We start from the raw sequence: 20215 nt of genomic DNA, 5'->3' as shown, positions 1-20215 counted from the left end.
TTGCTACAATAGTTGTCATACATGACAGTGGTATATGATTGATACATCACACTTACATAGGATCTGTGGTTAAAGGGTATTCATTGGAGAGTACACAACAAAATGAGTGATTAGAAACAGAAACTATACAAAGTTAACAGTGAATGGTTCAGTCATGGTGGATGAAATCATCAGGGTATTTACTACACCATTTGGAATCACAAGTCCAGTGTCCATGCACCATAGGAGGAAAATGGAGTTAGGTATCAGAACAGTCAACAGGGCGTATCAATGACACACAAGGGGAACCAATCAGGAAAGGTTCACATCCTGGCAGTGGGTTTAGTCTTGGCATCGGCTCCTCCTGGATGTCCACGTTTATGGGGGGAGGTCTTCTGTTTCAGTGGGTGGGATGTCTGAGGCATTACCTTCCCCTGGCAGGGCCTCAATTCCACTAGCAGCCACAGATGTAGAGGGGCCTGATGTCTCATTGCTAGTGGAAGAGGACTGATGCTGGGTGCCAAACTTACTCAGGGTAGTGCTCATGTCCCTCAACACCCTAGCAATGGAAGCCAGGATGGCATTTTGGGCCTGCCACTGCTGCATGGCTTCTTGGTGGTTGTCCCTCTGCAGCTACTGGATCTCTCCCATCATGGTCAGCACCTGGCCCATCATGTCTTGGGAATTTTGGTAGGCTCCCAGGACTTGGGAGATGGTCTCCTGGTCAGTTGTGTCCCTTGGAGCCCCCATCCTCTGGCACACACCATCCCTCCTACTCACCCTCCCCTCCCACTGCTAGCAGGATCATCATTGTCAGGGGTGACATTAGGAGACTTAGGTATCTGTACTGGGGGCACACGATGGAAGAGACTGTCCTTGGGACACAGGATTGGGGGGGATAGTTGCCTGTGATGTAGTTGCAACAGGGCTGGGAGGAGTCGTTGTGTGCAGATTGAGGCTGACAGTTGTTGACTGGCCACGTGTCTCTGATGGGCCAGCTTCATCCTCAGTGTCCAGACATCCAGGGGGGGTTCCTCACTGGGGCCTTCATCCAGAGAGGTAGTGTCAGTCTCTGGTGTCCTCTCCATGTTGGGGATGGCAAGGTTACCTGTAGGAGAAGTGGAACACACAGTGGCTGTAAGTGATACAACAAGTGATGTATAAATTAGACAACTAAACATAGTATGTGAGATGCACACACTGCCTTTACATGATCCCCTGAAATGACAATGATAGCTGCTACTAAATCTGTGTTAGTGTGGGACACAGAGATTTGCAATTGGATACAGAATGCTCCAAGCTCCTTGAGTATGTTGGTGTTGAGATGGCTGCTGGTACCCTCACATCTTGTCTGAGTAAAGACTTGACAATGCACATTTATCTCCTATTAAGGTGTATGGCATCATTGAGCCAACTAGAACCTGAACATTGCACAATACTGTCAGAGCTGGCACACAATATAGGAGTTACTATTTGGCCTGGGCCTCTGTCTGGGTGTACTGCAAGTGCTCCAGTTTGCTATTTAGTTGTCCCTTCCCACAGGTGAGTATATGACAATATTAGGGAGGTTTTCTCTGAGGCCAGTTTGGTATGGGACACAGCTGTAGCTGTGATTTGCTTGTAATGATACTGATAGTGGGCCACTGCATAGCTGTCATTGTCATGAACTGTTAAATGGTGGACCTTTCAGGATGGATTACTTTGATTGTTAGTTTCACATGCAAGACATTTCAAGTTTAGTGTACTGTTCTGGTTTTGTTAATGGTGGAACAGTGCCTTTGGGAGTTGTAGTGCTGTCAATTCCCAGGACTTCACATGCCCTTCCCAAACACTGTGGCCCAAGGTGAGTTTACTTGACATGTGGCATGGCAGAGAGAGCCATATTTGGAGATTTGGACAGGGGGCAGTGGGTGGTGTGGTCATTGGGGTGGGGAAAGATGATCAGTGAGCATGCAAGACAAAACATGGTAGCATGCAAGACAAAACATGGCAACATGAATGTTGTTTTTACTCCCCCGACTCCACTCCCCCAGGTATTCCTGTCAGGCCCTCTGGATTCAGGATGTCTAAAACCTTCTCCTCCCATTATGTGAACTGTGGGGGAGGAGATGGGGGCCCACCGCCAGTCTTGAGGACCGCCAGGTGGTACCTGGATGCCGTGTAACATACTTTCCCCCTGAGGTCGTTCTACCTCTTCCTGATGTCCTCCCTTGTGCACGGGTAACTGTCTTCAGCATTCACCCTGTTAACTATTCTTTGCCACAACTCCATTTTCTTGGCTATTGATGTTTTCTGGATCTGTGATCCGAATAGATATGGCTCTACCCTGACAATTTTGTTCACCATGACCCTCAACTCATCATCAGTGAAATGTGGATGTTTTTGTGGGTACAAGGTAATGGTGGTAAAGAGGGTGAAGTAGTGAAAAAAAGGATGGCAAAATGTTAGTGATGAGGTGTGAGTGCTGTGATGTGAGTGGGTGACGGTTGTTGTGTATTGTGTGGGTTGCAAAATTGTGTGTTGTGTATGTTGTGCAAGTGTGGGGTGAGTGCTGAATGAAATGTGTAGGGATGCCTATGATTTGTTTAGCTAGTTATTCATATTTTTTTGCTAGTCTCTGGCTGTGAGAGGTGGTCTGGTTGCAAAGGACTGTGGGTTGTGTAGGGGTGTGTTTCATAGTGCAGTGTGTAGGTGTGTTGGGTGTGCGAATGTGTGTCAGGTGTGGGGTATTTAAACTATCCAATGTGGTGTAGTGTTCTGACTGATGTGAGTTCAGATCGCCGGGTTTCGCACCACCAATGGCTTTCCGCCATGGAAGAACTGCTCTTGTGATTTGTGGATAGTAATTCGATTGGTAGATTTTTGCTGGCAGTGCTGGTGATCGAACCACCTCTTTCCGTTCGCCAGTGTCCTGGTGGTTTTGGAATATTGGTTGTTTTTTGGTGGTCTGAGTTGTGTGCCTCTTAATATGCAGGTTGGATGACCACCAACATGGCGGTCTTTTAACGGCCACCACCACGGAGGTCTTACTGTCAGACCGCCAAAGTCGTAATAAGGCCCTACGTTTATGTAATACGGCCACTGCTGGAAAGTAGGGGGAACTCACCAGATCCCAGTTCCTGCACCTACTTTCTAGGGAAAGATGCTGAATTTGTCCTTGTGCAATTTCCGACACAGGACAAAATGCAACCGTGCCTCCATGTTGTCTGCATTCAGACTAGAGCAGAAACCTGCAGGCAGTGAGAGGTTTCTTATTTTAACATCCAGCTGGGCCTTAACAAAGGCCTGATTTAAAGTACCATCAGCCCTCCTTTTGCTCAAGTTATCCTGGCTGGGAGCAAGGTGGAGCCTAAGAACTAGATGCCAATGCAATGGAAGGAAACAAAGGAGCACTGCTTTTTATCACTTCACAAGTACTTAGGAGAAACTATGATTTATAGGCAGGTTTTTAAATGTGTTCAACTTCCTATTTAAGAGATGTGCTTGCACTGTAAGAATGTAAGATGTATCTGTCTTTGTGAGTAATTACACAATTATTAGTTTTAATGAAGCTATTTTTTATTCAATCCTTTTACAGTGCTACACATGCGAGTGTAGGATACACAGTGCTTTGCATCACAAACAGAGGCTCAATAAATCATAAAAGAGTTCAAATCGATGTACAGGAAATGTTACATAAAACAATGTGGGTTATAAGGTGTAGAAATCATGCATCATCCATACTTGTAGATATTATATGTTATGAGTGAATGGTTGGGAGAAACATAAAGTCAGAATATAAACCATAACTCAGTGGTTGTAGTTGTCTATACCAACAATACATTACTTCCTGTATGAAGCACTCTTTGCAATCTTAGAATAACAAAAGAATGAGAAAAAAATTATTAAGTATCTAAACCCATCACATACAGTTTGCATGCAGCACCTGAATGACGTAAATAGATCACTATGCTTCATTAGAATGCTTGCAATTTATGAACTGAAACTAATGATCTCAGTGTCAAAAGCAGTGGCTCACTTATCTATCTAAATAAAATTTAAATCTGTGATCTGCATGTTATACAATGTGCTTTGTAGCAGGAACATTCGACATCTATGTTACATTATGAGTCAAAACCGTGACTGCTCAAAACAAAGAAGAGTGTTAACCTCTAGAGTTATATTACTGCTATTAGAATCCTCTCAAAATCCCTGGACACACAATTTATGCAGCAGATGTCCTAACAATGTAAGATGTTTTAACATGCAGCCTCTTTGTGACCAGTTAAGTAATCTAGAAACTATTCACTGTTACATATGTGCTTGGTGCCAATTCCTTTGCATCCGATTTTAAAAAATTAAATGTATAGGGTGACTGCCAGACTCTGCTTTTCAAGCTTCGCCCCTCATGACTCCCTTCCTTTTCCTCCGCCACACCGTGACCCCCAATTTATGGGTTCTCGGAGTAAATTTCTATAAATTCTATCACAGAATATGTCCGTAAATGACCACAACATGAGTTTCTGACACGCAGTACCCATTTTAGGAAGGGTGGCTTCTGGGGTTTATGCAATAAAACAAAGGAAAGCAACAGATCCCTATGGCCATGTCATCCAAATGCAGAGGCCAGATTCCTTGTTTACTGCAGGTGGACTGATCAAACAGGATTGTGAATGCGCATCGTGACATAACAACACGACAAAAGCAAAGACTCAGTTGAATGAGGCAGTTCGATGGCTTCAGGACATTTTTTTTTTTATCTCCTTAAAGGTGAAACACAGCTGTAAATGACACGTTTGCTGCGGTTTGGGCTGTTTTGTGTATATCGGTCTCCATTATTCATAACTTTTGTTGCTGGTGTGCCGCTAGGGAATGTAGCATACAGATTTCGTATGGACCTGTATTACAGAAAATAAAGAAATTCCACAACCTAGTTGACGTCCACGTCTTTTTACATGTACATATAGCGAAAACGGAAAAACGGAGGACACAGTTTGTGAAACCATTGCAAAACGTGGGTACATTTTTAACAAAGAATTCATGATCCTTATAAAACCTTTGCGAAAACCTAAAGCGAATTGGACAATCCACTGTTTTTAAGCCGGCCAGAAATTGATTTACCTTAAATTTCTTCTCACCTTTCACAAATTCCTATGTGGAGGTAAATGCATCTGCATTATTTCAGTTCGTATAACGGCAAACCAAATCACACAAAATCCATGTGCTATATTTCTGCCATATTACATTAGTTGGGAGCAAACCTTGCTTGTGCTCTACCTTATAATGCAAGCAGAAAAACTGTCTCATTCCCATGTTTTGAACAGTCATTCATTCGCCATATTATGTAACATTTGAACTGATGTAAAAATATTTTCAAGCACTTTTCTGCATGTGTAATGGAGAAGTGAAGGACAAGACTTTGCTCCAATCAATATTAAGGGAATATTCATAACTTTTGTTAGTTATGGAGACAATGGAATGGGAAATCGTTGAAAAGGTATGTGATATTTATTGTTTCTAAATCATTTTCAGTGTGTGATATAGCTTCAAAAACCTTGGCCTTAACTAATCTGTGCAAAGATGAAGCAAAGTTGTCTATTTAATAAATGCACACTAAGAAGGAGAGGCTGTTATTTTACCTCGTACTTAGTCTCGCACAAATGCTAATAACTTGACATTTGTTTTCCAAAAATCTTTTCATGTGAAAACAATAAAAACAGCGCAAAACCAATGATTACATTTTCAGTGTTGGCGCAAAAGGGAGTAATTTGGTGCTAGGCTCGCATTTTGCTTTTCATATTATGTAAGCAGCAAAAATAGCACAAACGTAACATAATGTGATCTGCCTTCAGCACTATTTACAATAAAAATCGCGAATTTACTCCTGCTGCTTTACTATTGAGCTATTTTGAGTAGATACGATTTTTAAGAAATTTACAATAAATTCAAAGCTGCTTTGACAGTTTCAATGATATATATTATATACATTTTCAAGTGGGCAAAGGTACAAAATGTACTTATTCACATAGGGAATGTGCATCTGCGATTCATAACTTTTATGCCTTTTACTCTTCAAGGGGAAGCTATATCTCTTTTCTTAGAGAGATAACTTTTCTTACATCCCCACCAATGGCGGTAATGGGGAGGGAACCTTGGACAATGATTTAGTCCTGCCTTGACAGGAGTAACCAGAGTGATAATAGGTCTTTGAAAGTTAGTAAATCTCTGCAAACTCAGAGGTGTTTTCCATATTTACAAAACATTCCTGACTAGGGTTCCCACTTCCTGTCCCTGGGAGTGGATTTGCTTCTACATAATATTACACCACAATGATGTAATATTTTTCCTCTGAGTAATTCCTTTTGCGAGTATAAATTCAGGTTTTGTGGCTACAAACCAGGTAACGAGACACCTGCCACTTACTTTCAACTTAGGTGAGCAAATGACTCAGAATCAGGGCGAGGGAGCACTCAAGTACACAATTTCAAATAGTGTTTACTTTCGAAGTCCCTTTCATTGCTGCCTATTTGTACTATTAGAAGCCAACCCACTGTAGTACAGTGTATATGGATGGAGTCAGTAAGTGAAAAGGCATGTGTTAAGTAGTGCTTTAAGTGGGCTGGGTCCGTCCGGGTCTCAGGGCCCGTAGTAATTAAAAACTAACATTGAAACGGGTTCCTATCGGGCCCTAAGTTCATGTCTTTAACCTTACTGGCAAAACACTGGTACATTTCTGAACAATGAATTAAAAAATCTTTACAGTAATCCATGTCAGCAATCCATTTCAGCGATTTAGTTTCTGGATATAATTCACAAGTTTAACACTATTAGGGACTGTAAGATTATGTAAGCTATTTCCAGGATGTTGTGTTTTCTGTGTTTTTTGTAGTAGCCTATTACACTTATATAGTGCATACTTTGAATTAGGTTGACTCCAGGTGTTTATAACAGCCACGACTGAGAACCGTGGAGTTGTGGCCAGAGGCAGTGTCAGTTTCTTTCTCACAATGTCTGTTAGTGGTTCAAAAAAGGTGTTCAGAATATTTGGTCATTCAATTCTTGGCACCCCTGCAGAGGGCACAGAGCAACTGTCACATACTCCAGTTGCAATTGCGATTTGTTCGTGTGTGTGAATAAGGTACACATTTGTAAAACTATTTATAAGGCGAAAGTAGTAGAAAAGGTGCATACAGGTGAGTGGGTGTGTTGTGTGTTTGGAGGTGGTGAAGTGCAAGAGATGGGAGAAAGTGCATTCAGGAAAGAGTGACGAGGGTGCCAAAGAGGAACGAGGTGAAGTGTAAAATGCGCAGAGAGGTGTGTACAGAAATAAGGGCGAAACATAGCTAACATAGAGTGAACATACTGCAGGGATTGAGTCACCCTGAAGACCACTATCCTTTCCATAAGCTTCAGTAATCATTAATTTATGGCCTCCAATTCAGAAGTGAAACATGTTTAATATTATTTACAACAAAAATCATTGTTATCACTCGTTTATCTTAAACAGCTAACAACCATTGACAAAGCCAATAGTTCTAGCTGGTGTTAGGTGTATGTTAGTTGTTGTTATATATCTGGATAAAATAACAGAAGAAAGGCATCAACATACTGGCTGGGTGGTAGGGTGTGGGAATCACAGACATTATTAGGTATTTAAGCCACGCCTTTAATTATACAGACCACGCCCCTTTTCGGGACTCTCCCTCATGTCCTCCCAACCCTCCTTCACACACGCAATTTTTTTCATCCAACTCAAAGCCCTGGTTTTATCCATCGAGAGGGAGAAGCGTCCGCCATTTTCAAAAGGTCACCTTTTCTGAGGCCTGGCTTTCACCCCGCCAGTCCTGTATGATGTAATATATAGAAAGGCAGTGGGTACTAGCCGTGATCTGTTTTAGGTTACACTGATCATGAGGGGAAAAAAAAGGTTTGGTTGACCTCTTCAGGAACTGTTTCAGGTTCTGTTTTAAAAAATGACCCGTCGAACGGTGCTGCCAGAGATTTGTTTTTGATCGAGTGTGCCCAGGAGTTAATGATGGGAGAGTACTTATCGTGGCACATGTATTTCATAAGATGTTCAATGGTGCATTGTACTGTAGATGCAAGGCAAAAAATATAAATCAAGTGGAGAAAGCAGCTAGGCAACGACGCTGACCTGTTTTGATTAAGAGGGCCATTCATCTCTTTGATAACGACCACAGCCCACGGCAAAGGCGGACAAAAACAGTTCTTTAACTTTTTACACATGTGCGGTTTGCGAGAAAAGCGCACCTTAAAAGTTCCGAAACAAATACATGATAAATACCAGTGTGAATAACTCTTAAAGGAAAGCGAAAAGCCATGTGGAGCTAATGAAGAAGGTGCGCGAATAACGATCCAATAAACGTTTCAGTCTGTGCTGCGTCCTGTCCTATGTCAATATTATAATTACTCACACACACACACACACGATTCACAAAGTCATTTGCACATGTAAGATTAACAAAAGTGACAAAAATGATGCTTTAGGCTACTTTGCAGAATTTGCACCAAGAGGGCATAACAATGGAGGTACACGAGCACTACCAAACAACGCCCTTGGTTTTTTAATGCAAAGCCCCATCCAAGGACACTTGTAGACAGGACTGAGGACCAAAATTATACACCTCCTTAAGGCAGGTGCAAAGTTTGAGAAAAGTTGTATTTTCTTCAGTATTTTCTAACTTTGTAGGCATGTTGTACTATACAGCACACACACAAAGTTGGGACAGGTTTAAACTACGTCTGAGGCTAGTCTTTTGGACTGAGAAGGTACTCTTTCAGTACAAACCTATCCTAGACTCGCACAGACACCACTGTACTGTTATATTAAGGAATGTGCATGGCACTTGGCAGGAAGAAAGTGCACCAGGGCAGGCGATAACAGCATCAGCTGCATACCTTACTAGTTATGGTCTTGTGCTGTTTCCCCTTTTTACACAAAACAGAACCTTTTGTTGCTGTGCTGCTTGAATAAAAATAGTAAATTTGGCCCTGAATTTCTAATTAATTTCGCAAATCAATGCTTACAACTTTTTTATGGGATACAATTATTTTCTGTCTACACAAAGCTTTCCAAATCAATATGTTCAGCGCTTGAGCTAATATCTGAGAAACACCTACTGAGTAACTACTCCACTTGCCTAGGACACATATCATGAGTCATGCAGGTGTGCACAAGCAGAAAGTCTTTGCGGAGTCTTGTATTATCTCAGTTTCACTGCCATGCACTTCCTACCCTCTTAGACATTGATGCTGGTGGGTATGCTGGTACCAGGAGGGAAGAAAACATCTACACGTAAAATGCTCGAGACCACCAACTCTTTCCAAGGAGGCCACCAAAATGGCCGCCTGACTGTAGCAGATTCCAGGACATGCCACCCAGGCATTCCTTGAACCTGTGCCCTTGAGCTAGAAGGTTCTCTAATCCTGTGCCAAAGTACTGAGCCATCCCAGTTGTCCGTTTATGTGCACTTGTTGTTCCAGTCCCTTCAAGCCCTTTGGGCTGCCAACGCCTGACCCAAACCTCATTAACTTTCAGAGGGGTGTACATTGAAATAGGACGTGCGTAGTGAAGGGAGTGGATGGAGAAAGATGCAAAGCCCCACAAACATGAGGTCATTCGTGCCACTGGGTTTCTTTTGTGAATAACTTGTCAGGGCTCACAGAGTAATTATTCTCTGATTAATGAGCGCACTTGATCCGGACCAAATCAAATGAATATATTTCTCCTCGTACTGCCAATTTATCAGAAGTAGGCAATTAAGTCCTCACACACCTCCGCATACTCCCCTGCATGAAACAGGGAGCTCACGCTAGTCCAGTAATAAGGGCATTATTGTTCCAAAAACAATTTTCCCCGCTAATCTCACTCCCGGCAATTTGCTTTGCCTGTAGACTTGGAAACAAAGGGCCTTCAAAGAAGCTGGTGGGAGGACCTCTCTCTGAGTTTATTTAATCCCATTCCAAATGTAGGAGTTTTCTGCTTGACTTCAACTTTTCTCTTCATGCAAAATGGACAAATAGCACCACGCGGCTTCACCTCTTCAGATCAGGGGGCTCGCGAGGATCCAATTACGCACATGGGTTGTGTGAAGAGGGCTTTATTCCAAGGTACAGCTCCCCTCCCCCATTCCTCTTAATTACCGTTCCCCACAGGCCCAGAGGTGAGGTTTGCTTTGCTGATTGCTTAGAAATTGAAATGTTTCTTACCTTTTCGTTTTATACAGCAAGCCTCGAAATGCTCTCAGGTCTGGCAACTCAGCAGCTGTTTTTTCAGCCATGGCTTCAGAATCGGACCCCCCACTGCCCCCCCGCAATTTCCGAGTGATTCCTTTGGTAAACAATCTTATTGCCGGCATGCACCACTGACTGCTTTGAAGAAGCAGCCCTTGAAAACAGTTTTGATATAAACAAAAGGACTCGAGAAGGAAAATTTGTAATGAATAAATTGAGACTCCCCGTATACTGTAATTGCTCATTACAGAGCCAATTAAAAGTGAATCAAAAGGCCATGCACTGTTATTGGATGGGAGAGCGGCGGGTCTCAAAGGTGCAAACCTCACCAATAGAAAGTGCCCTTCCCCGCACTGTAACATGATGAACCTCCTGCCAAGAGGTTCTGTTTTATTTAAATGTTCATGTTCTTCTGAGTTTGGACTGGGTCAGCGCTCACTAAAAGAGAAACATGTTGAAAAAGTAAGGTGAGGGTAAAATGCCCCAACTAGAGAACGGCTTCCCGAGTTCAGCCTTCATTTCATGCACGATGCGAGACTTGGCAGACCACTTTTTGTGGCATTTTGAGAAGTTTATAGAAAGGGATGCTATCGATTTAGGCACTAGTAATGCTATTGTAAATAGAGCTTTGAACCTGTGGATGTGTACATGGGACTTGGCAGCAAGTGCCATGTAAATAGTACACCATTATTAAGTTTTGGGCAATTTTATTTTTTTAATGAACAATGGAATGAACAACAGAACATTAGCAAATCTAATGCATAGTTTCCATTCTACCAAATAAGTAATTGCCACAGGTCAACTCCACAAAAAATTAAAGTTAATTTATTTATAATTCGGCAATATGTAGGGTGTATAAATGTCTGTAAAGATGATCTGAAACTAGGAATTAACTGTGAGAAACGGAGACCTGCAAGTACAATCTAAATAGCCTTGCTTTCTGGGCCTTACTGAATGTCAGGGGGTTGGCGGATAAACAAAGACACATGGGGAGATAGCTCCAGATTTTGGTGATCTGGAAAGAAAAAGCATGTCCATCTTGGTGGGTGTTTCTAACTGAAGGGAGACCTACTAGAAGGATTTCGTGACAGACATAAAGTCTCATGAAAATATGGCCCAAATTCACAAATGTACTTTTCTTCATAAAAATAGGTTTGCAATCGAATGTATCTTTTTTTAACACCTCTGAGAAACTCACAAAGGAATTTCTGCAGATGAAAACCAATGAGTCAGGAGTTTTCTGCACCTGGAATTCTCACTCATAGGCCCAGATTTATACTTTTTGACGCAAACCTGCATCAGCGCAGGTTTGCGTAAAAAAGTATAGCGCCGGCTAGCGCTGGCTAGTGGCATTCCAGGACGCCAGCCGGGCACCATATTTAAGGAATGGCGCAAGCCGGCACTAAGGCCCGTTAGCGTCAAAATAAATGATGCTAACCGGGTAGGGGTGGCGTATGGCAAACTGGAGGTTGTGCGGGAAAGAATGGCGTTAGTCAGGTTAGAGTAAAAAAAATGACTCTAACCTGACTAGCGCCATGGACATGACTTCTGCCTTAGAAAAGACAGGAGTCATGTCCCCCAGCCCAATGGCCATGCCCAGGGGACTTATGTCCCCTGGGCATGGCCTTCGGGCACAGCGCCATGTAGGGGGGCTCAAGTTAGGCCCCAATATATCACTTTAAAAAAAAAAAAAAAAAACTTACCTGACTTACCTGGGATGGGTCCCCCCATCCTTAGGTATCCTCCAGGTGTGGGTGGGGGTGGGTGGGGATGTCCCTGGGTGCAGGGAAGGGCATCTGTGGGCTGTTTCCATGGTCTCTGACCATGGAAAATGGCCCACAGGTCCCCTAATGCCTGCCCTGACCTAGGCGTTAAATAATGGCGCTAAGCAGGCTTAGCGTCATTATTTAAGGCCCTCCTCCTCCCGTGCGTGATTTTTGCATGGGAGGATAAATAAGGAGCAAGGGCCTTCGAGTCATTTTTTGCCCAGGAACACCTACCTTGCATCTCATCGACGCAAGGTAGTTTTCTGCGGGCAAAAAATTATGTTAACTCCAATATTTTGACGCTAGACGGGTCTAGTGTCAAAATATAAATATGGAGTTAAGTTTGCGCTGGATTTGCATAAAAAAATGACGCAAATCCGGCACAGAGTATAAATATGGGCCATAGAGTGAGAATATTGACATTCCAAGGTGGTCCAAGCCGTGGAAGGCCTTGGAAGTTTGTGAGCACCCACAACCACAACTACGTTTATAGACATTTACAAACTCTTCTCATTCTGCTTTCTAGACTGGAACTAGCTAACAATCATTTGCAAAATAACAATAATTTTGAGTTTATTTAAAATTTTCTTCTCCGTTTTGACAACTTTCTTTTGCATCAAGATAATTTTACAATGGCTCCTCAGCAAGTACAACATATGAATATTATAAAAAACACAGGAACATTACACTGGTTAAATAAAACCACCAGCTTGTAAATCAGTAGACACCAGTACATGCTATTAAAGAGCTCCAAGATACAACTAAAATCAAGTATAGTGTTTTTCAAAGCATCCAAGTATTTTGCCAGATACCCTTATGCCATTAACTGGACTCAGTAGAAACCATTTTAATTGGTCAACTGGAATTCACCCTTGATAAAATAATGGGACCCCCTTCTAAATGCCCCTCAACTATTGCACAAAATCTATATTGAAAGTAGACCTATTAGAAAGGGGTTTCAGCTATAATTTATTTATTTACTCCCGTTGACTTATTTTACTAAATATGTATACATCAACATGACCTAATAAATAAAATGTGTATGTACACAAACGAACATTTATATAGTAGGTGAATAGACACGTAGAAATCTAGGCGCTTTGTAAGTTTGAAGAGGTGAAGCTTACAAGCACTAAACAGCCAGCCAGAAAAACACTATTGCAACAATGGGAAGAAGAGGTCAGAAACAATGAGGCAGTTTTCAAGTAACAAGTCATTACGGAGACAGAGGGGGTTATTTCAGACCTAAAGGAAGCATAATTTAAAGATGAAGATTAGCAACAATGAAGGGAGATGTCGATCAGTTCAGATTATTGAAACAAATCAAGAGAAGGCCTTGCAGATTAATCTTTCAGGGCCTGATTCACAAAAGTTTTTTTGAACGAGTGGGTGTTACCTATTTGTGACAATGAAGGAGTAAATTGCAGTAAATTACACCTACTCTTTGAAAAATCAGATCAGCCAGCTGGTTTTTGCAAGCAATGCTTGGAATCATTTTGCTCCATCATTAGACCCCGGACTTAGGTAACATCCTTCCCCCTTTTTTGTTTTGTTGAATTACTTATAACAGGGCTCGGAACTCTCCCCCATTTTATTTAACTTGCAAGCACAAATAATAATTGAGTTAGTTGATTCATTGAGCTGTAAAGCACTCTATAAAGGTGATTACACAAGATGTTTGGCTGAAATGTTGCCGTCTGTCTAAAAACTCTTCCAGTTTTCTTAAGTAGTGCCTTATTGCAAAAGTTAGCTAGCATAAAATGAATGGCCAAAAGATTGAGACCGTGGTCATAGAGGGTGAGCTCTCCCATCGTTCAGACAGGCTCTGACCAGAACAGCTCCGCAACAAGCCTGACAAAATCTAAGGCTTAAATTCTCAATGTCTTATTTAAGCAAAATCTGCCCTTTAACATTCAGGTTCAAATGGTGCTGTTGGCTATCTTCATACATCTGCATCTCTTGCAAGACATCCAACTGCAACTCCTTCACAATGGCAGAGGAGCATCGCCCCACTGGCTCAGAGCCAGCAGCTGAAAAATAAAACAGTATTTTATTATTGTTTTTTTTTTCAGCTGCTGGCTGAACCAGCGTGTGCGGGGAGGGGCAGGTCTGGGCCATGGGAGGGGGAAGGAAGAGTGCAGTGGAGTGGATTGCGCTGAAGTGCGCATGTCAGTTTGGCCGGCTGTCTTAGGCCGGCCAAACAGACATGAGCACTTAGGTTTCAACAACCGAGCTGTATTCAACAGTTGCGTTGGAGAAACAGCGAAGACTCCCTGTTCCTGAGGGGCCAGTAAACTAACCCGCTCAGGGAAATCCCCACACTGCGCTCATGCTTGGTAATAGTAAGAGAGCAGCGTGGGAATTGCACAGGAAGTCTCTGAAGCTGCTGGGACAGCTGGGACCAGGAAGAGGAGTGCTAGGCAGCTGGAAGCACCCGTTAAGTTTTATTTTTTCAAATTATTAAACCCCCGTGCTGCCGCCCTCCCCTAATGCACTCCCCCACGACGCCTCCACCCGGCCCACTACTTTTAAGTTGAGAAAGCCGCCACTGAAAACATAATTTTGTTTATTTTCCCAGAGGATCAGGCTGTGATAAATGGACAATCCAATGCCCTATACTAGGCTTATGGACACACTAGGTGGAAAACTGCAAAAATGCAGGATTTTTGCTGTTGGACTTGCCTGAGGACTACACAAGTTTGAACACATCTCCTCAGCCCATCACTCATTTCCCTGGGTTCAAGTGAAATAAAGGATCCTGTATATTGTACTTTGATTTGTCTCTTGGGCATATGAGAGGGTAGGACCACTCCTCCTGTCCAGTCTCTTGATTCCACATGTCCCTCTTAGACCTTCTCATTTCAAATGTTCTAGATGTTGAGGCAGATTCTGGAACACCCACTCCCCACTTGATAAGTATGTGATTTCAATTTATATTCATTTTCAAAGAGCTCTGAACCCATTCTTACTTGGCAGTACAGTTGCCTGCAGAACTTTTTGTTACTTATTCTTTAAAATATACAAAGAGAATGCTTAGGCTTCTCCCAGAGGTGCATTGTTCTCTTACCTCACGCTGTTGGATGCATATTGTATCATTGAATCTCCTATGGAATGCTTGCTTTGCAATGCATGAAGGACTATTTTATATTAAGTGCTTTTCATAGATGGTTGATTGTTTTTGTAAGCTAAGGCTTCTAATTGTTCTGTACTGTAACTAATGCAACATGTCTTCTGATGCTGGTAAACACTATGGTGTAGCAGCGGGTGAACAACACTACGTTACCTTTTAATACATGGATGCATTATTTTCATATTGCAATTCTTTTAACACTCGACTACTAAGCAATGGTGTAGCTAGTATGAGTGCATCATGTGCTGTGGAACTAGGGCACAGTGTCACAAGGAGTTAAGGGTCAGATGTATCTAAGTGTCTTGCGATCGCAAATGGGCCAAAGGGCCGTTTGCGATCACAAAAACTGCATTTTGGTATGTAACAAATCCAATTTGCGATTCGGTAACTTGTTACCGAATCGCAAATTGGATTTGCGACTACATGCTGATTCGGTATTAGGAAGGGGCGTGTCAAGGGCGTCCCTTCCTAATACTGAATCGCAGAGGTATGTATGATTGCTTTGTGACCGTGAATGCGGTCGCAAAACAATCTCAGTTACCACCAATTTCAAATTGGTGGTAACCCATTTGCAAAGGGGAAGGGGTCCCAGAGGGACCCCTTACCCTTTGTGAATGCATGCGAAAAAAAAATTTAAGAGCAGGCAGTGGTCCCATGGACCACTGCCTACTCCTAAACAAGCATTTGCAATGCAATAGGGTCTCGCATTTCTCTGAGTTAGAGCTATTAGCAGTTGTAAACTCCCAACCGGATTTTTCTCGCCACATTAAATGGAAAAAAACAGCGCGAGCGCGCTGCTACAGTTCACTCGTAGTGAAACCTATTGGCAAAAGTGCAATTATCTATGTAACCGACAAAAGTGCAATTAACTTTGTAACAAGGTTGATGATATGCAAAGCGCTCGACTTCTGCCAAGTGCGATCACACTGCGAAAAAAAGATAAAAAGTAGTCCACAAACCAGACGGGAAACAACGAGCCTTGCATGTTTTCAGTACTTGGTCGCTGTGCTTGAGGAGGGCTAACCACCAGAAAAGGTATGACATATGCATGCCTTCCACTAATGAAAGCAAGCAGATTTTGAAAGACAAGCCCACGAACCAATGAAAGACACTGACGTGACATGGACGGGGCTCTGAGCCCTTTTTTGGGTCGAACCAAAAAGTAGTTCACAAACCTGACGGGAAACAGCAAGCCTTGCATGTTTTCAGTACTTGGTCGATGCGCTTGAAGAGGGCTAACCACCGGAAAAGGCATGAGGTATGCGTACCTTCCACTAATGAAAGCACAGCAGATTTTGAAAGGCAAGCCCACGAACCAATGAAAGACACTGAGCTGACATGGATGGGGTTCCAAGCCCTTTTCTAATTACTAAAGTGTCTCGCAAGCGAAATGCATGCGCAAGTGCATGCGACGCAGTCTCGACCCTAAAAATGAAAAGTAAACTTTTCATTTTTCTTTTTTAAATGCATCCCATTTTCCTTTAAGGAAAACGGGCTGAATTAAAAATAAAAAAAAAGATTGCTTTATTGAAAAGCAATCACAGACATGGATCACAGACATGGTGGTCTGCTGAGCCCAGCAGGCCACAATCCCTGCGATTATAGCCATTCGCAATGGCTCGCAAATTGCGACCTACCTCATGAATATTAATGGGGTAGGTCCATTTGCGAGCACTTGTGAATTGCAATATGAAACTCCTGGAGTTTCATACATTCCAATAGCGATTACTTAGTTGCGATTTGTAAAAAATTGCAATTACATAATCGCTATTGGAAATAATGATTCATCTGGCCCTAAATGCCCCCTACATATGGATCTCTTCTATGTATCCTGAAAGAAAGAAACCTATTTTTCTTCTTAGCATTAGAGCTCAAGGTACTCTTGTTATGCCAACTGCTGGCATGTTGTTCTATATCAGAATGCAGAAAAAAACACCACCAGAAGTGAGTGAGTGGCATATTTATATAGTCCCACAATCATAACTGACAGAGAAACATAGGGAGCACCCATAAACCTATTCTAAACAGGATGGTATTAAAAACAAAGATTCAATGTGTTCCTAAATGGGCCTTGTCAGTGCCTAGTTTCTAGAAGAATGAGTGCTGGTACAAATAGCTATGCTCAGCAACCTGCAGGTTTAGCCATTAAATGGGGGTACACCAGTACTGCACAATCTTCAATCCTCCTCATGCCTTTTTCATCAACTATCTGACACCTCCTTCCCTTTTATCTTACTCATGCAGGTTCCTGCTGTCTACTTTTTAGATCGGTTTTCTGTCTTTCTCTTCTTTCAGGTTTGTGTTTTCCCCCCTTTGATATGTTATTTTATGATGATTTGTATAGAGCGCTTATCACCAAGGGGTATCCGGGTGCTGGAATAGATGAGTAATCCGATCAGGCTCCTAGTTGAACAGCCAGGTCTTCAGTTTCTTGCAAAACTCAAGTAGGGATGAGGCGGTCCTGATGTGGTATGGAAGGTTGTTCCAGGATTTGGCAGCAAAGTAGGAGTGCCCTCCTGAGTTGCTCCTGTGGATGTGGGGTATTTGCACGAGGTGGAGTATGGCTTGCTCTTGGGAAATATCCACTTGTGGAAACTGAGTGCCGGTCCCTGAAAATTAATGCCAGTGGCCCCACCTGCAACTACTGGTTCAAATTAAGCACTGGTCTGCCTTATTGAGACCAATAGCCCAATGCCTGTTTAGCTGTCAGTCTTAGCTTTCTGCTAGCTGAACCAGTGGGGACTCTACTGGCAGGAACATGACAGTTCCCCTTACTCTAAACAGAACAGTTTGACCTACAGGGTGTGCTACCACACTTGTGACAGTGTCTGACAAACTTTAAATAACCCCTTTGCCATTGTTTTGAACAGTACTTTCTTGTATTCTTACAACTGGAGAAAAATAGTGCTCATTCATAGATCACATTCAAAGAAACATTACATGTATATGGAGCGACACAATTAATTTTTTTACATTCATAGAAAAAAATTAATTTAGGCTTTTTATCACAAAAGGACGAAAAACCGCAATAAATTCTCCCTCTTACTTTATATTCTCATAATCTGCACTAACATATTCCCAGTTATTTTGATGTACAAAGCACCTAACATCCTGTGCTTTTCAATTTCTGATGGAGGCTTGGGCTGGTGAGGCATCAGGCGACGCTCTTTGGATATAGTATCCCCACATTTTTTTTTTTATTTGTGATTTGTCAGGAAGTCTTGTTTACCACCTTTTCGGAGTTGCCCTTCAATTGTAAAGGAATTCAAAGGGAAAGCTTGTTCAAGATGCAACTTAACAGGAGCTTGTGGCTGAAATAGGATAACAAGTAGAGTGGTTTTATTGAACTTTCCTGGTGTGGCATTTCCGCATTCTGTAATGGGAACAAATCCTGTGTGTCTTTATTCTCGATAAAATGTATATACTACAGGTACACGTCTGAAATTCAGTGCAGTAGCATGATTTCTATACATTATGCCCCATTTCATAGGGACCTACAAGGACTCGACTGGTAAGGCCTTAGCACCAATATGCCAAATGTCGGTAATACCAGATGCAGTATTATGCCCCCAGATAAACAGAGCTACTTATTATGGAGCCGAGAGTAAAACGTTGTTTATTCCATCCAGAGCTAATGTTTTGAAGTTTTTATTGTCAGTGGAACAAAGTAGTCTCCATAATCATGAAATAATTCGGACGATCCTCCCACGTAGAAGTGTGACAATGCATTTGTTGTATAAAAGCATTAACTAGTTCAGAGTTAACTTCTGGTCATCACGATAAACACAGTTGTGCGACTTAACCGATCTTAGCTCACTGAGTTTCTACTGAAGTGGATCTCCAGCTTCACAGTAAAATGTATGAATAGAAGTAACAAGAGTTCACTTGTCTCACACCTGTCTACGAGTACTACAGTCCCTATACAATAATTAGCAGGCCCAGAGTGTATTGTACCTGGCACATTGTACAATCTGTACCACTAACGACCACCCACATCCCGATATACATTTTTTTTAGCTTGTGAGCTAGAATTCGACCTCACAGCCCCTTCGCTTTGAGAAAACATTTGCCTGCCTTTGAAAAACAGAACTTCGATGTTTTGCCAAGTCCTGATTTTAATCAAGGCAGTGTGACATGAAAAGGGCTACCACGTGGGCGTGGAATTCTCGTTGAAATAAACCGTAGAGCCGCCCCACGTCAAGGACACATTCAAGCATATTGTCAACATATACAACCTCCGCGGCCCCTGAATGTGACTAAGAACATGCATACTTTCTTTATGACATAAAGGGTTGTTAATTTATTAAGCCATTTGAAGTGATTTTATTCGTGTTCTAACATTTACAAAATGAGCTCCATCCATGGATTTAAACAACTCAGGGGGTGTAATATATTTATTTATCCGTTTATCTATTTATTTGTTAGACATTTTTACAGTGCTAAACATCTGTTTTTGTAGCTAAGTCTGCCTTTTTGTGAATCTGTGTGTCCAATGGATGCCACTGGCTGGATCCAAGTACAACCTACTAGAAAGTTTGGACCAATTAGGGTGTTGCTTCAGATAAGTACCCATAGATATAGTCAACATAATAAGGGCTCTTACAGGCAAAGTGCTCCTTGAAGTGGACTGTCTGCAATTCTTTTCAGATATGGCGATGAGGAGGAACTTGACAGAATTGAATCGGGATGAAAGTCCCCTTTTTACTCGAATGGCAAGCAGTAGGTTTGATTTCCAGTCCTCTCCCTGTTGCTTTTCCTAACAGCAGGATGAGAAAGAGATGTGGCCTTCCGGCTAGAGCTGTCGACCTCTGAACTAGGGATACAGATTTGAATCCAGCACCAACTCAACATAGTGTGACTTCGGGCAAATCACTCAAACTGCCCATTGCCTACAAAAGAAAAAGTGTAACATACTCTGGTTCTCAGAATAGCCCAGTGCGTGCTAAATGAAACTGCAATAAAAAATGTGACTCCATTGCTATCTGTGTTAAGCTCTCCACTGGACATTTGAACCTTCTCAGGGAGGCATTTTGTTAAGTTGGAGTTCAATGCCTTGAAGGTAGCACAACAGATTTTGAATATGTTGCAACCAGGACAGGGAAGACAA

At 42.2% G+C, this 20215-nt stretch overlaps 1 long non-coding RNA gene across 1 annotated transcript in view; it reads right to left on the bottom strand.

The window, feature by feature from the left end:
* LOC138284610 (uncharacterized) overlaps positions 1 to 10328 on the bottom strand; it is a 69791-nt gene extending 59463 nt beyond the window's left edge. The window contains exon 1 of the long non-coding RNA XR_011201433.1: positions 10189 to 10328. This is a non-coding gene — a long non-coding RNA (uncharacterized lncRNA). The remainder of the gene's footprint in view (positions 1 to 10188) is intronic.
* Between the last annotated feature and the right edge of the window lie 9887 nt (positions 10329 to 20215).

Source organism: Pleurodeles waltl, chromosome 1_1, assembly GCF_031143425.1.
Source record: "Pleurodeles waltl isolate 20211129_DDA chromosome 1_1, aPleWal1.hap1.20221129, whole genome shotgun sequence".
Taxonomy (NCBI): domain Eukaryota; kingdom Metazoa; phylum Chordata; class Amphibia; order Caudata; family Salamandridae; genus Pleurodeles; species Pleurodeles waltl.
Note: the sequence above shows the minus strand (reverse complement) of the source record. Positions and strands in the feature narration are given on the sequence as shown.